Source organism: Convolutriloba macropyga, chromosome 3, assembly GCF_964194025.1.
Source record: "Convolutriloba macropyga chromosome 3, txConMacr16.3, whole genome shotgun sequence".
NCBI lineage: Eukaryota > Metazoa > Xenacoelomorpha > Acoela > Convolutidae > Convolutriloba > Convolutriloba macropyga.
In genome coordinates this window covers 54,225,653-54,243,396 of record NC_134470.1, presented here as the reverse complement: position 1 = coordinate 54,243,396, position 17,744 = coordinate 54,225,653, and the positions used below count along the sequence as shown (strand labels likewise).

Below are 17,744 nucleotides of genomic sequence, written 5' to 3'. Positions count from 1 at the left end.
CTATGATTCGAATTAACTTGAACAAACGCACAAACGCGAAGTAATTTGACGGGCTCTTTTCTGTTATTGCCCCCCCCCCCCCCCCCCCCCCCCCACGTCCGTTTGCACCCCCCATTTATACGTGTTATAGCATAAATCCCAAACCCCAAAATTAGTTATTTTTAGTAATAAAAAAATATAAAGCAGAACGATGGTCGTTAGAGAAGGCTATGTTCCAAAGAAAAAACTATGGACCGCAAAAGAATCGATTTCACTGTAGTTGTACTCAACTGACTACACGCAGAGTGATCTTTTGTGCTCAGTGGGAGTAGAGGTGGGGGAATAGATGGTGAGGTGAAGGTGCTGGGCGTGTCATGCGGGGAGGCGGAGTAAGTGCCTAAAATCTGCAGGTAAAAATCGATTGAGGTTTTCATTGAGTATCTTAAGAGTGGGCGCGCTTTTGTACAATAATAATAAGTATTATGTTGTATTATAATTATTTTGAACACAATTTTTTTTCGAATTAATCGATTATAATAAATTTACAGCAAGAATGTTTCTTTGAAATATTTTTTTCACGTTGCCCGTTTTGGTACAGAAGCAACGTGAACAGTAAATTGCCAGAAATAAAGCCTCATCTACTTAAACTGTTTGCGGACTATGATAAGTGAATAACTAGCAATTCTACCTAAAAATAAAATCGTCAATTGTATCCTGTTTTGAATTTTTCAGCAGTTTAAGTAGATTAATTATTTGGAAAGCGAAAAAGTAAAAAGAAGGCTCGGTAATGTGCGATCGCACATAAGGTTCTGACCCCGCTCATCCATAATTGTCTACCAAATGAGGAACAGCTAGAAAAACCCAAAAATTCAAGTCTTTTCAAAAAAGATAGCCTCCAAAGCAAATAACTCAATGGAGTAAAAAATGATGCATTCGATTGATGAGATATGCCAATATTAAGAAAGCGTGTCAAGACGATCAGCAAAATCAAACAACTACAACAAACATCAATTACTTCAGAAACTTTATGTCCGTTTTAAAAACAAAACTTAATAACAAAGTCAAAAACAGCGTCAGATAAAACAAACTAAACGATATAACTTGTAATTCACCAGAAACGATATGGGACCTGTCCATAATGAAAAAGTTATTTCTAAAGTCATGAAAGCTATTAATTAAAAAAGGAAATAATTAAGTAGGTTCGTTTATTCCAAAGGTTGCCTTTGAGACCTGCGGTTATCCAGAATCTGTCTTACGTCTACAAAAAGAACGTCAAATTTGGCAAAAAATCAGAAATTAGTTTACTTTTTTATGAAAAACCTGTGTCGAAGACAGTAAAGTCATAACGAATCCTTTAAAAACATGACACAGATCTCTTTTGGCATCTTTCTTTGATACCAATAATGTCATATTTGGCCTGTAGTTAACGAGACTAAGTAATAAATAGACAATAAAAGGAACAAAATTGCAAAGTTAAAAAGTGTTTTTTTTTGTTTCGGAAAACAATTGTTTTCAAAGTCATGAAAGCCATCAGCTCTCTACTAATATCATCACATCGGCTCATCTTTTCTTCGAAGAAGCATTCTTTCTTTGCTGACAGTAAGCTGCAGGTTGACAAAATTGAGAAATAAGTAGTGAAAGTTCATTAAACCATTATTTATTTAAAAATCAAATGTTTATAAAAGTTTAAACGACCATAAGCCTTCAAGTAAAAAACTAGATGCGTTTTATTGGAGCTGCTCACGAAGATAATCTGACCTATAACCGCTGAGCTTTGATTTGAAATGTTATTTTCTTTAATTAATATAAAAAAGATCGACTAATTTAATTTAAAAAAGACCAACTGATTACAATCCGAATTATTTTTGGATTGCAACAGTCCAAGATTGGTCCAAAACTATCCCTGCTAATGCTGTTCGTCCATGAAGAACACTTAGTTTTTCGAATGTTATAGATATAGGTAAATTGTTAGTTAAAAATTCAAAAATAAAGGCTGCGTTTTTGATAATCAACGAGTAAAGTTAGCAAAAAACGGCAAAGTTTTAATTACAGAGCACTCTCAACGGCAATTGAAGTAGAAATAGCTCCCTTTTGAGTCTACAAAGGTTGTTAGTGGTGTTTGGGTGTGTACTTCCTGCTAATTTAATCAAAGTGGACTAAAGAAACTTATTTCGTGCTGTTTTTGATTAAAAAGTCTGAATTTTGAAATATTTTGCTCGCATAAAATTAGTCGAAAAAACTTTATTGTCTTTAAAATTAAAATGAACAGCACTTTTTAGAAAGTTTTTCTTTTAGCAAAATTGACAAAGTTGTAGTCAAAATTTCCGGAAAATGTGAATAAAGTAAACGGACTTCAGTCTATTTTCTCAAAAGTTTAAACCTCGATAACTCCCTGTAAAAAACAAAAATAAAAAATATTTTTAATTCCATATTCTACGCTGGACGATTTTTCAAATGATACCAGTCTCAACTCTCTACGATGAATATATCGATCGGCCGAAATTGTCTGAACAAGAAAAAACTCTTTGAGTATTTAGTTCCCCCCCCCCCCCTCAAGAGTGGTCGGAACAAAAATGCTGATTAATTAGGTTGTATCTGGAGAAAAAATCACCGAGAATCAAGATTGTTAAGTTTTTAGTTTTTTATTGCTTTAGTTCTTGAGTTATATTTTGGTGTCGCATTTCTATTTCACTGTGGATAATATTTTTTAAAATCATTTTTGATCTCCGGTATCAATCTTTGGACCTCATTTCTCTATTCTAGGAAAGCTGACCTGAAAAAAGTGTTGGCTGAAGGAAGGAAAACAGAGTAAAAATTGAGTAAGTTTTGTAACAACTACTTCGTCTATATTCCACTGCTCTCTGGCACGGCCAGAAACAATCGTGTCACCTTGCCTCCAATAATCAAATATCTGTTTTCTTTTTTTAATATTTATGAAAAGTTTGAGGAGTTGTTTGAATAATTAGAAGAAAAATAGAGTTAAGTTCTACGGAATCGATTGAAAAACTGGCGTAGCCTTTCAGATAATGTGTTAATTTTTTTCGGACTTCTAAATTTCAGAAAAAATGCAAGTTGTTCTGTATTTTTCTTAAGGTAAAGATACAAGGTACGTTCTTTATATTTTATTTACAAACTTACAAGATAATTTTTAAAGCAACAGTTAATATCAGCAAAAATAAAATTTTACGTAGAAAACATAAGTTAAACCAATTGTAATTGCTTTTGATTTCTGTAAATCAGTTTATTTAGGTTGCTCGCTTTTCCAGTTTTTAATTTTGGTCAAATTCAAAAGTCTTTTCAATTTCTCTCGATTGATAGTTGAAGCAATCAAAGCAAACGTATGTGACTATTTCGTGCCAAACTTTTGCTCGACTGTTTTTGCGCTTTTTTTGCTTTCAAGTGACTTCATGCTTGACTTGTTAATTTTTGCGTGATGCTCACGATCGGAAATAAAGTTTGCTGATAAGATGAAAGCCTTTGTGAGAGATTGGTGTTTTAAAGTGAGCGTACCGCAGTGGGTGGACTACTCATCTACAGTCACGGGTGGAACAAATTTTATAGCCATTGAAAATTACTGCTATACACCCCCTCTAAATTAAATTGGCTCCCAGCCTGTCGTTCGATAGTAATTCTTCCGACGTTAGTCAGTTTGTTTAAATTTTGAAACGTTACCTCATTTCAATAAATTTGAAGAAAATTGATTTTTGTCAACAAAGTCAAGGCATGGGTGATGGTGAGAGATGAAGGGGCGAGGGTAGGAGGTGGTAGTGAAGGGAAGATAAGTGATGCAGAAAAATTGAAAAGCTTGGCCTAATTGGTTCCAATACTTCACAATCTGACCTTTTTACCTTGAAAAGTTTTGCCTGTGTGCGCTCAATTGAACTTAAATTAGTGATTGTGAAAGTATTTTTCTGAGGGTTGTTATCACGCTGACTTTATTTGCATTTAGGTCTGACGGCCGATCAAGTTCAACCTTTTTTAATTTAAAAAACTTTGACGGTAAAACACAAGTCTGTAGTTTGACCAGGGAGATTGATACGACTGTTATTGGACTGATACGTTTCAAAAATGCCTTTTGACGTTTTATCGGTACTTCTTAACTACTATACATTAAAATTTAAGCTGCTGTTAAAGTCCAATGTTCGAAAACAGAAGTCAATGTTCTAAAACAGAAGCCAATGTTCGCAAAAGAAGTCTAAGTTCAAGGTATGAACAAACATGCTCAGCCGGTAGAATACCGGAAACGACTCGAAGAATCGTCCAATTTAATCCCTGAAGCCTATAGACTGACTATTTGCTTAATAAAATTGTATGTTTTTTGAAAAATGCAGACACGGTTTTGAGTGTTTTAGGATTGTGGGTAGGAGGGGGAAATAGTGGGTTGGAGGTTGTTTAGGGGGTGTGAGAGGTAGGTACGTGGAGGGATAGATACGTATCTTGGAGTAGTTAAGAGGGTGTAAGTGGAGTTAAGTTGGTGGGGGAAGTAGATGGGGTGGTGGGGCATAGTAGTAGATATGAGGCGATAGGTGAGCGGAGTATGTAGGGGGTGGGGTGGTTACCTGTAGTTTGGATACGGGAGGGACTGTTATGGGAAGAAAACTTCTCGATGACCTTTCGACCATGAATCTTATCAGGAGTTCCTAATTACTATACATTAGAAACCAAGCTACCGTTCGAGTCCAATGTTCGGAAACAGAAGCAAACGTTTTAAAATAGAAGTCAATTCGAAAACAAAAGAGTAAATTTTCAACTCATGAGCAAACTTGCTTCAGTTTAAAAAACCTGTAGAATTTCAATATTTCTCTTCAAGTCATAAAAATTTGTTGAATACCAATACTCCTCTTCAAGTAGTAAAAACCGATAGGAAACCAATACTCACCTTCGTTTTGTAAAAAACAGCAGCTTCTTCGTAATAGATCTGATGTTCAAACAAAATACTTTCTAAAGTTTTGAAAAAACTGCAAACCATTTGAGTAGAATATTTAGATCAGTATTTTATCAGTTGTCTGCAAAAAATAGTAAGCCACGTAGATCTGCGCAGCTCAACTGGATCGCACTTTCAGTGTTTCAAGCAACACTCCAATATTGTTGTTTGTGAAATCTCCCGTTTCTTGGGTGGTTTATAAAAACGAAATTGAGTGAGAAATCTGTATCTTGTAGGATTTCACACGAGAAAGTTTTGTTCTTCTGAATTTTTACACAAATCTGCGTGTGCTAAACACGTGTAAAATGACCGGTTTTAATCCAAGTTCCTGAATAAACTGATCTACTGAGGTTATTTTTTTGGCAATATTAGGCATTTTTAGGCCTGAGAAATTAATAAAAAATACGTTGTTCCTCGATTTAACCCGGAAAGTGGGTTTTAAGTGGGAATTTTTGTGTGAGTCAGCGTCAGATATTAAGCACCCAAAAGTTGAGTAACTTTACCCGATTTATCGTCTAATTTAGAATTTTTGTACCATCTTTTCTGGAGAAAATTGTTAACAGACAATTTTTTCGTTCAATTTAGGCAGTTTTTTAGAGTGAAGAATTTGCATAGGAAACTACAGAGCTTTATCGTATAGCTCACAGATTTCACGTGGAACCCAACTTAGTTTTTTTTTAAAAAAAGCGGCCCAAGTTCTATCTGGATTTTGTCCTTGAGTAATTTTGCCCTTTATCCAGAATTTAAAGCAATTAAAACTATCAATTTTCAGTCAATTCAAACATTTAAAGAAAACGGAGATCTGAATTTTTAAAATGCTCCTGAAAAAACGTAATTTACTATTTAATTTCGCCATGTGAGCGTTTACTTTTGTTCACGCGTGTTTTAATGACTAGATTTTTCTGTTCCCCCCCCAAAAAAAAAATACGTCGTGTGCACAATTACCCTTTAGAGAACATGTGCCATTACATCGTAAATCATTATTTGTTAACATAACAAATCAAATTCGCTTGTGGTGAATGTACACACACTAAGACGGGGGGGGGGGGGGCGCAAACGGAACAAATCATCAGTGTGAGCGATGTTGCGGACAGATTTTCATCATGGCAGAGCTCTGGGACGTAAACTGGTATTGGCGAGTACGTTTTCTATAGGTTGTTTTCGGTTTTTATACAATTTCAGCTAAATAGCTATACACCAGAATGTTCGATTTATTTTTTGAGTTTAGGGATCTCCCTTTATTATCACTCAGTAGGCAATGTGCCCATGCTATAGAACACAAACGCTGCCATTACACGTAAAGTCTGTGATAAAAAGCCAGGTACTTGCAGCTGGGGCGCAAATACCTCAATAAGACTTTTCCTTGTGTATTATCTTAAAAGACGTCTGATCAAAATTTTGAATCTCTCCGATCTTATCGGCTCCCACACGTTAAAAGAAGTCCGGAATTATTGAGGTATTTGTACCAGGGTGATCGTGCCTGGATGTATTTTGCAAAATTTGATTATTCTTGCTTATTTTTATGCTGTATTAATTCAACCGTACGAAATATTGTCGTGTAAGATCTCATAAAATAGTTATTACAACGTGTAACACTATACATGTGAACAAAAAAGTAATTGAAATTGCAAAGTTGTTAAACTGCCTTTTTAAAAAAATGTTTTCAGCGAAATTGATACGAATCCATTTTCTGAATGAATTTCACAAATTTGTTTGTTTTATATTCTGGACACCTGACAAGAGTACATACGGAGAAATTCTTGATGGAAAGTTTGAATTTCACGTAATGTTTGTCAACTGATGCTCGTCTTTAATTCACCGCCAGCTCTGTTTAAGTGATTTTTCAGATTGCTGGCATAAATTTTTCCTTATTGCTTTATATTATATTGCTTTATGTTATAGTTATTAAATGTTTATATTTTCCTTATTGCTTTATATATAAATTTTTCCTTATTAAATTTTTCCTTATTGCTTTATATCCTTATTGCTTAAATTTTGACTTTAATTCACCGCCAGCTCTGTTTAAGTGATTTTTCAGATTGCTGGCATAAATTTTTCCTTATTGCTTTATATTACAAAATATTACAAATAGAAAAGTATTACATAAGAAATTACAAAAAAAAAGTTTTGTATTTTATCAATATTTTTTTGTCTTAAATAAAACATTCTTACTCATTTCGGACAAGTAAATTGTCGTAAAGTGTTGCGCAGAAAGGTACCTCCCTACTGGTGACGTTTCAACAAACAAAAAACTCAAAATATAAAATTTTCAACGAATCTGAATATGTCAAATACTTAAAATCGATGTAGACTAACTCTAAAAAATAATGAAATTACCGCATTTGGCCATGCCTCTTGTGTCATGGCCACGGCTCAGCGGGCCGTAAGACTTGATATGAACCTATCACCACCGAGCGTGAGATCAGAAGATGTTTGAGAAAACTTTTAGGCTCACAGTCTTCCGGTGGAAATTTGAAATGACTTTTCGGAAAACTGGAAGAAGCAAATTAATTTATTCCCTGCTAGATGAACTGCTTTACAGTCCACTCTCCATGGACTCATGATGCCTGTGACATTTTAATCTTTATGAGAAAAACGGTTTCAACAATTAAGCCCGCTGTACCTACAGAAACCCCCAATTAATTTAAATTAAAGTAGATTATCAGTTGTTTTGCTCAGGTTAGCAAAATTACTCAGAAATTTGACCGCAGTCAAATTTTCAGGAAGTTCTGATTGGTGAAATTTGAGGACGCCAAAAATTTGAGGTTCTGGATGATAAACCAACGACGATGAAACGCCAAGGTAACAAACATTTTGACTTCGGTTTGGCCACAACTCCAGTGAACGAAAACAGTTGTCAACATTTCACGAAATATCCAATTTTTAGATGCCTTTTCATAAATGTCTGATCATTGCCAGGTGACCGTTCAATTTCTGTGTCTGACTTTAAGAATTGAGTTGTTATTTTTGGATCTAACATTACAGTTTTCCTGGTTCTTCGTTATTAGAGTTTGTTCATGTGAATTAAAGTCCTGTCACTATAACACTTTTGTTTTGATTTTCGTTAAATTTTAAAGCAGTTATTTTCATATTTTGATGATGTTTACTCACTCATGCAGAGTACGTTGAAATTATTTGGGTTTCATTAGAATGTTGTAAGCTATGGTTAGTGTCTTAAGGGTGCAATATTTTAACAGATTTAAATTTTTCCGCTCGATCAGATTTATTCTGTTGGCTTTTTTGAACTTAACCAGAATTGAAATGAATGCCTTGGTGAAATATGCGTTACTTAGTTATTAAATGTTTATTGCTGTTTTGGTTTGAGATACCCTGATATTGTATTCCACAAAGGCCTTGTTTTTGGTTGCTTTTGTGTTTTAGTTTATCCATTTTGATCCTTACCCTAGTGCAACTACATTCTTTCAGAATATTGATTTAAAAAACTTAAAAAATATGTTTAAACATGAAAAGGAGTTTGAAATGGAGTACTTTATCAGAACAATCAATTCTTGGACTGTTTTGTCTGTTTTTTGGACTGTTTTGTCTGGGATAGTTTTGCAATTTAGCACTATTTTGTTTGGAACTGTTTTGTCTGTTCACCGGGGTAAATATAATAATGCTTTACAATTTATGCAAACGATAGAATTAATGAAAACCTTAAGAAAAAATTTCAAGCTTTAAATGGGAACTCTTAATCAAAGTTTGAAGTTCTCTGGTTGACACAAATTGAGTGAAAGTTTTTTAATACATTGCGGATTGCAGTTGGGTTTGAAATTAAAAAAAAACAATATTTGACCTACTTGTCACCAATTATCAGTGAAGTATGCGTTAACTCTTTTGAATGATTTTAGTGTTTATTGCTGATTTGCTCCGAGGATACCGTGATATGGTGCCGTGGCAAACGTTTTCAAGCTCTACCTTTAGGTATGGTTAATTCTGACAATGATGTTTGTAAAAAAATTTTGGAGTTCTTTTTCTTCAAATCGACTGAATTCTTGTTTTTCAGGTTCCCGAACTCAGTTGAAAGAATTTTTGCTGTTATAATCAAATATCAGATTTTTCCACAAAACAGTTTTACATGACTGGAATTTTTATGGAAAATTGCGGCCAGCAAGTCGATGCTTTTTACTTTGACCTTGCATAAACTTCTCAGATTATCGACAAAATAATGAAGTAATTTACAGGGATAACATGGCCTGCTGAAATGTCAGTAAATGCGACACAAACCTATGACTAAACGTATCATGCTGTTTTCTTGGTATAAATTGCACATCATTTCTGTTGAGTTCGAAGCGGAACAAGTCGTTTGTCACGCAGAACTGACAGAAAATTGAAATTTAACTTCACAGTTAATTTTAGGTAAGAACACCATTTTATAATGAGGAAACTAAGTTAGTTCCGCTTCGCGATACACTTAAACACACAGATTTTTCTTCACTTCTTTTCTGCTATCTTTTTTGTCAAGATTTGAGCAAATTGAAGGTCTTAGTCATAACCTTATAATTTAAGTACTCCCGCTGTACCCTATTAAGCTTTAATTAGTATGCATTCTAAATTTGAACGAATGAGTGAAGTTTTCATTCATATTGAGTGATGCACATCCCGAAATTACTACACAACAGACTCACTCTTAAAAGAGCGTCACTAATGAAACATTCAAATGCAGAACGTTAGACTGAAGTCGCGGAAAACGCTGTTTGTAGCGTTGAAAGTGAGGACAATTTCTTTGAATGATCTTTCGTTTTTTGTATTTCACAACTGCCTCTGGTTTCTTTCGTAGTTTAGTTTTTCGCTTGTGAATCCTCCCCGTTGTACAAGCAATTTGTTCCAATTAAGAAGCTGTAATAGGTTTATATTGAGATAAGAAGAGCAGTTTGAAGTTCAGTGATTGCTATCAGAAAGTAGTGCCCGACAGAAAACTGTCAATGCTTTAGGTTCTTGCTGAAAGTGTAACCTTATTTGGTTTTGGAAAAACTTTAGATTTTGTATTTTATCCTCGCAAGTAAGTAATTGTTTAAATGGTTTACAAGCTCTGTGGTTAATCGTGTCTGGACAAAACAGTTCTAGACACAATAGTCCTAAAATGGACAATAGTCCCACTCAAAACAGTCTCAAAAATGGACAAAAGGGTCCCAAAAACTAGTCCCAAAATTTAAAGATAGTGACTCAACGAAATAATTAACAGAAGTTAAACTGTTGAACTCAATAACAAGTTCTGCTTAAATTCAAAAGCATATGAAAGAGTGCCTCACGATGCTTGGTATCATAATATTGACGCCATTTTTCAACATGGAATTCGCTCAGAATTGGTCGTTTTTGAAGGTTTTGGCTATATAAGGCACCGGCGACGTAATGATGGCGTATCTTCTTGGCCCTCTGCTTTAAGAACGCTCTGCGTTAAGAAATCCGCTCTGCGTTAAGACACTGCCGCAATGGCTGACCAGATTCCACGCAAAGCGATATTTAATGCCCAAAAGGACAGCAGTAGAAAAACAGCAGCAAGTATTCCAGCCTACAACTCAAACCAAAGATTAGTCATCTGAATGCTGCAACAAAATTAGTCAGCCCTCCTCACTGAAGAGATTTGAGATTCCATAGATCTTAGAAATGGCACATAGTTGCGAGAAATTCATATATTATGATTCAGGGTAACTTTATTGGAAAAGAATTGTTTTTGCGACTCTGCCAGCCGTTAATTTGCGCCGACAATATCAGATGATTGGTACTGCAGTAGGACATTCTAATAAGCTTCGAACGTCTTTTGTCAGGTATACACAATTCATGCTTCCGTTTACGGCGTAAGTTGTTTCAAATTTACAAGAACTTTTACAAAAATTCCAGCATCAGAATATGATAGAGTTTTTGAGAGGCTGAAGTTATAATTTTTAATTTTAAGACGCTTTGATTTTGTTGTCTGTTTTTTGGACTGTTTTTTCTCGAACTGTTTTGCAATAAAGGACTATTTTGTTTTTAACTGTTTTGTCTGGGATTGTTTTGTTTGTTCACCGGGGCAAAAATAATAATGCTTTACAATTTATGAAAACCATAGAATTAATGACAACCTTACGAACAAACTTCAAGCTTACAAAATGGGAAAAAAGAGTGAAAGTTTTTTGATATATTGCGGATTGCAGTTGGGTTAGAAATTTTAAAAAAAAACATTTGAACTACTTTTCACCAGTTATCAGTGAAATATGCGTTAACTTTTTTGAGTGATGTTAGTGTGTATTGCTGATTTGCTCCGAGGATACTATGATAAGATGCCGTGGCGAACATTTTCAAGGTCTACCTTTAGGTATGGTTGTTTCTGGCAATGATGTTTTAGTTTTGACAATGATGTGAAGACTAAGTTAGTTCAGCTTCGCGATACACTTAAACACACAGATTTTTTTCCCTTCTTTTTTGCTATCTTTATTTTTTCATCGATTTGAACAAATTAAAGGTCTTAGTCAAAACCTTATAATTTAAGTACTCTAGGTGTACCTTCTTGAGCTTCAATTAGTATGCATACTAAAATTTGAATGTGTGAGTGAAATTTTTATTCTTATTGAGTGATGCACATCTCGAAATTATTACAAAACAGACACACGCTTAAAATAGCTTCACCTATGAAACTTTCAAATGCAAAACGTTAGATTGAAGTCGCGGAAAACGCTGTTTGGAGCCTTGGAAGCGATAACGATTTCATTGAATGAGATTTCGTATTTTGTTTTTCACAACTGCCTCGTTTTTGGTTTCTTTTCTGTTTTAGTTTTCCGCTGTGAATCCTTCCCGTTGTACAAGAACATCTTTTTCAAATTATTGATTTAAGAAGCTGAAATACAATTTACATTGAAATACCAAGCGCAGTTTGAAGTTCAGGGATTGCCATCAGAAAGTAGTGCCTGACAGAAAATTGTGATGACTTTAGGTTCTTGTTGCTAAGTGTAACCATATTTAGTTTTCGAAAAAATTTAGATTTTGTATTTTATCCTTCCAAGTAAGTAGTTGTTTTAATGGTTTACAAGCTCTGTTTTTATTGTGTCTGGACAAAACAGTTCCAGACACAATAGTTCTAAAATGGAAAATAGTCCCACTCAAAACAGTCTCAAAAATGGACAAAAGGGTCCCAAAAACTAGACCCAAATTTTATAGATAGTGACTCAACGAAATAATTAACAGAAGTTAAACTGTTGAACTCAATAACAAGTTCTGCTTAAATTCAAAAGAATTTAAAATTCAAATATTTCAAGCTTAAATAAACTGTTACTTAAATTTATTTGTTTATTTGAGAGGTTCTCTGGTTGACAAAAATTGAGTGAAAAGTTTAATATAGATTGCGGATTGCAGTTGAGTTTGTATATTTTTCATTTTAATAATTCAAACTGTAGCCTGCCTAATCGTGGCCTTTTTGTACGGAAAAAGTGAGTTTGAACTGAAAAATGCATTTAAAATACTGCACGTGACAAGAATGTTTTCTCCTTTCGCTCCTTTTCCAGTATTCCTTTTCCAGTCGTTAACGGAACTCGCCATAATTTAATTTCTAAAATAAATTAATGTTTAAATTATAAAAAAAATAACAGCACTATTACAATCAAAATTATTTCAATTACAATAATGAACAGAGCGCCTAAACAAGCGACTTAGTAAAATTACAACTGAAGCCTACTGAATGTACACATTTACGACCAGTAGGCATGGGGTACCAGATAGACAGAAATTAAAATTTCTGTCTGAGAAACTTTCTTTGGTCATCGGGGTTTACGTTAAAACGCCTCAGACATGCTAAGCTGAAATATTAAAATTAGTTTGATTTTTTAGTTGTCATTTGAGAGCCCTCTGTCCATCAGCCAGGTGGTTCTTATCCCACAGGATCATTAGTAACAACACTACATGAACTTTTCGATATTTTGCACAGTTTTGTCCGTTTTTACTGCAGTGGAGCGTATGAAGCTAAGTTTTAAACTGCAGAGAACGTTTTCAATTTATCAACTTTTCTTTATGCAAAGAAATTATGATCAAAACATCACTTCAGTTGCGGAAGAAATTTTGATTCGGCCATTTTGATTCACATATGGCGAATCTTACCCATCAAGCAATACAAATTAGGAGGCCGAAAAAACCATCACTAAAGTTTTCTGAACATTTTTGAAGTTAAATGTATGCAATACCAACATCAATACCTTATTAGCCAACAACTTTAGCTAGCAACACTCACAGTTATCATACTGTTTCTGTCCTATAAAATAAAAACTTTAAAAGCAGTTAACCAATTTTTTCAGTATTTAGATTAATGGAATTGTGATACCTGATGGTATATTTATTTATTTTATTTAATCATTGCAGTAAAATTTATTTGATGCCTTAAATTAGTTCAATTACTTTCACCTTCATTAATTTGTTCAATTTGTTTACCTTATCATTTCATTCCGTTGTCTGATAGTTTCCCGCTTCGTGATCAGACATGTCTGATCACGTATTCACGTTGTGCCCAAGTGGCTCCAATCTGTTTAATTCATTCCTCTCAATTTATGCAATTCAATTCAGTTTGCAAAACTGCCTCTTGTTCTCCCGCTCCGCAAGTAAGCGAAACAAAAGTTAAAGTAGATCTCGCTCCGCGAATCACTCATAAACATTCCGTCTGCATACTCGCAACGCGAATCACCACAGCAAAATAGTAAAGTACGACATGGCGCAGTCAGCTACGAAAAGAACACCTCTTGGAATCGACCCCTTCTGGGACAAACCGACACCGGACCCACCACTTTGCTGGGAGAAGTGGAGAGTTCAATACAAATTAGCGCTCTTAGCCAAAGAGAATATCATCCTGGACACGCTACTCGGCCCGAAGCCTGAAATGGTGGAGCTACCCTTGGAACCCATCTATGAAGAGACGATTGTGGGTGCATCTGCACAATCAGAAAGGGAAAGGAACGCGCGCAACGCGCAACAAAAAATGAATTGGCAAAACAAATGCCAAAGACTCATCGAGATAGGCATAATGTGTGGCGACAAACCGTGGTCGTTGGCGGACCGAAAATCAGTATCTCTCCTCTACTTGAGTATTGGAATAGAGGGACGCCGTATCTTGAATTGTAAGAACCCACATATTATGATAGATACACTATCAACACAAAGCATTCATCCGCCCGCGTAACATAACATTTGATAGACACGTCTTTCTGATCACAAAACAACTCAGGGGGGAAACTGTTGAACATTTCTACGGCAAACTAAAAGAACTGGCAGAAAACTGCGACTTTGAGAACAAAGAAGAAACTCTGATACACGATGTGTTCATCACAAACCTGATCGACCCTGAGATCCAAAAAGAGCTACTAAAACAAACTGTGGAACCGCGTCAAGCATTGGATTTGGCAATCAATATGGAACTCGGAATGCGAAATCAACACCAAATTCAACAACATAATAAAATTGTTGTCCCAGCGAACGTAAATGCCGTACAGTTCAATAACAATTCACGAAGACCGTATTGGCAGAACAACAACAACAATGATGCAAGACAGAATAATAGATCAACACTCAACTGTTCCAATTGTGGTGGAGTTTGGCTCCCAAATCATCGCGAAAAATGCATCGCAAAAGGAAAGACGTGCAACAATTGCGGATTATTGAACCACTTTGCGAAAGTCTGCCGCAAACAACAAAAAACCATCAACTCAAAACCACAAGATCCTAAGAAAAAGATGGTTCGGGTGGTAGAAGAAGAGCCAAACCCAGAGGACTCGGTAAATTTCGTCCAACCGGCAAAACTCTATGAATCAGACTACAGAAGCGGTGAAGAGGACTACACAGTCGCAATGATTGAAGCCGCAGTGGAGAAAGTTGAACCCCTCAATATGCCCCTCAAGATTGGAAATGTCAATACAACTCTACTCGTGGACTCCGGGAGTGCATGCAGTATACTTCACCATTCACTCGCGTCGCAAGTGGTACAAAGCAGCCCCCGCGCTTTCTGTATTCACGAATCGTCACCACCACAACTACGAAACTTCTCTAACGAACCAATACAGGTACTGGGAAAGACTCAAGCCCCTGTAACGAGCAAAGGATGGGTATGCGACACAGCAGCTTTCATTGTTGTTGCTGACGGTTTAAAGTCCTTAATTGGTCGTGATTTTTTCGACCAACTCGGGCTTGCAGTAACGCAATCAACACTTCAAAAAGGTAATTCTGTCAATAACATTGCGTCCTCAGAATTTAAAGAGCAAATAGCCACAAAATTTCCTGGGTTGGTATCACGCATCGGACGATCAAAAAGTCATGTAGCAAAATCTAAATTTCACAAGAACTTCCAAGCTAGACACCAAAAAGGTAGACGAATTCCTATCAATCTCCAGGACAAAGTTAATACAGAACTTCGAAAATTATTAGCCGAAAAACATATCATAAAACTGTCGAGCTGCCCAGATAATTATTTCATTTCACCTATTGTGGTGACTGTTAAAAAAGACCAAACAATAAAGCTTGCATTGGATTCAAAAGTTTTGAATAAAGCTATCCACAAAAACAAATATTAAATGCCGAATATTGATACGCTCATTGAATCAATCTCTCAACAAATAAGCGCTCCCGCCTCGCAAAAAACAACTTATTTTTCTACGATCGATCTGAAATACGCTTACAGTCAATTGAATTTAGATGTTAATACAGCTAATCATTGCAACTTTGACATAATTAGTGGTGATATGACTGGCACGTATAGATTTCAAACAGGATTTTACGGACTTACAGACATGCCAGCAGAATTCCAAAAAGCTATGGATTATACTTTAATTGGATTGGAAAATACATATTGCTTTTTGGATGATATCTTAATTGTTAGCAAAGGGTCTCTGAATAATCACAAAAATTACGTCATGAAGTGCCTACAACGTCTAGATGATGAAAACCGTAGGATAAATTTACCTAAATGTCACTTTGGAAAATTAGAAATTGACTGGCTTGGGTATCATATATCACAAGAGGGTATCTCGGCTCTCGAATCTAAGACTGCGGCAATTTTGGCTCTTGATGCACCGAAAACATTAAAGAAACTCCGTTCATTTCTGGGATCCGTTCATTATATTGGGAAATTCATCCCAAATTTAGCCCAAATAAGCCACCCCCTTCGTCCGCTATTGAGAAAGTCTTCCAAATTCATTTGGACGACTGAACATGAAAATTGTTTCCAAGAAATAAAAACCCGCATAGCGAACGCTACTGCTAATAGTCACTACAACCCGCAACTCGAAACACGCGTGAAATGCGACGCATCTCGGTCAGGTCTTGGTGCGGCACTCGAACAACTAACTGTAGATGGGTGGAGACCGATTGCGTTCGCGTCTAGATTTTTAAACTCATGTGAGGAGCGCTATAGCGTGAACGAACTTGAACTTTTGGGTGTAGTCTGGTCCACAGAATATTTCAAAAATTATTTGTATGGAAAACAATTTAAAGTAATTACTGATCACAGAGCACTTCTCTCAATTATGAAAGAACACCGATCTAATAAATCCTACAACAGTAGATTAACCCGATGGGTAGATCGTCTTCTCCCTTTTCAATTTGATATTGAACACCTTCCTGGGGCCAAAATGGGTTTAGTAGATTATATTTCTCGCAATCCATCTCAAAAAGCTAAAAAGGTCTCCACATACGATGAAGAATTTATAGTCGCAAAGTTGAAACTAATCTCGAATTCAATTAACACATTAGAATTAAAAACGGAACACCCCACATCACGTTTACACCAGTTACTAACAAATCATACACTCGATCTGCAAAACACACCTAAAATTGAGACACATATCTCCGCACACGAATTTACACCTAAATTTGAGTCCTTTAATAGCTCAATAAATTCAATTAGCACACGCGCTACGCAAGTATGCGAACATGTATTTAGCCATTCACTCGCTCCGCGAAATCATACCTCAGATAGTAGTTACCAATTAAACAATTTAAAATATGCACCACTCGCGTCTCAAAATCCACTTAGCACTCCTCTCGCTCTGCAAAACACCAGTAATAACAAACAATTAATCCAAATTAGGAATAAAGTGGCATGCGCGCAGCACAAGCATCAAATTACTCAATTACAAATCCCGCCAATCAAATCACATTCCGGAAATAACTCAAAAAGTCACCACCCAGAATTCAAATCAGTGCTTTTTGCCCCTTGTCGATCTAGAATTCAGTTGCATTCTTCTACTCTCAAAAACTCAACTAAAACATCATCCATAATTAAAGATATCAATTTAATAGCTAACAGTATGCCGTCAAAGAAAAGAATAACCAGAGTGCGATTCAATGATACATCCCGCGCAGCGGATCAACCATCAACTAGTGAAAACGTCAAGCGCACCGCGTGTACGCGATCAACTTCAACCTCTACACCCCGCTCAGCAAATCAACGCCCGCAAAACATTAGTATTCCGCCGACAACAAGCATGGCACACAACATAACCCCAACATCCCCTACCCATTCTTCAAATGCTAGTACCCCGTTAACGCCGAGCCCGCACGTCCCCACGTTTGATTATATAGTATCAAAGATATTCAGTAAAACGCTCATCGCTTCTCTCACTAGTAAAGATGCCGTCTTAAAAGAAGTCAGGGATTGTATACTGACAAATAACGAAGCTCGATTAAAAGCCATCAACCCGTACATGCATTCGTACTGGAGGGACCTTCACGTGCGCTCGGGGTGCGTATGCATAGATGAGAAGGTAGCCATCCCCAACGTACTTCGCGAAGCACTCACAGATGATATTCATGCCAGTCATCCAGGTACATGGGGCATGATTTGTATGGCAACACATTGCTGGTGGCCTTACATGCATCGGGAACTAATAGTCAA

At 36.0% G+C, this 17,744-nt stretch overlaps 1 protein-coding gene across 2 annotated transcripts in view; it reads left to right on the top strand.

The window, feature by feature from the left end:
* Nucleotides 1-17,744, top strand: part of LOC142336283 (uncharacterized) — a 35,582-nt gene that overhangs the window by 1,770 nt on the left and 16,068 nt on the right. The window contains exon 1 of one of the 2 annotated variants that reach the window (XM_075384995.1): nt 7,625-7,705. The exons of the other annotated variant lie outside the window; for it this stretch is intronic. The gene's annotated coding sequence lies outside the window, so the exon portion shown is untranslated. Of the gene's footprint in view, nt 1-7,624; nt 7,706-17,744 lie in introns of those variants that run through there. 2 annotated transcript variants of the gene reach the window in all.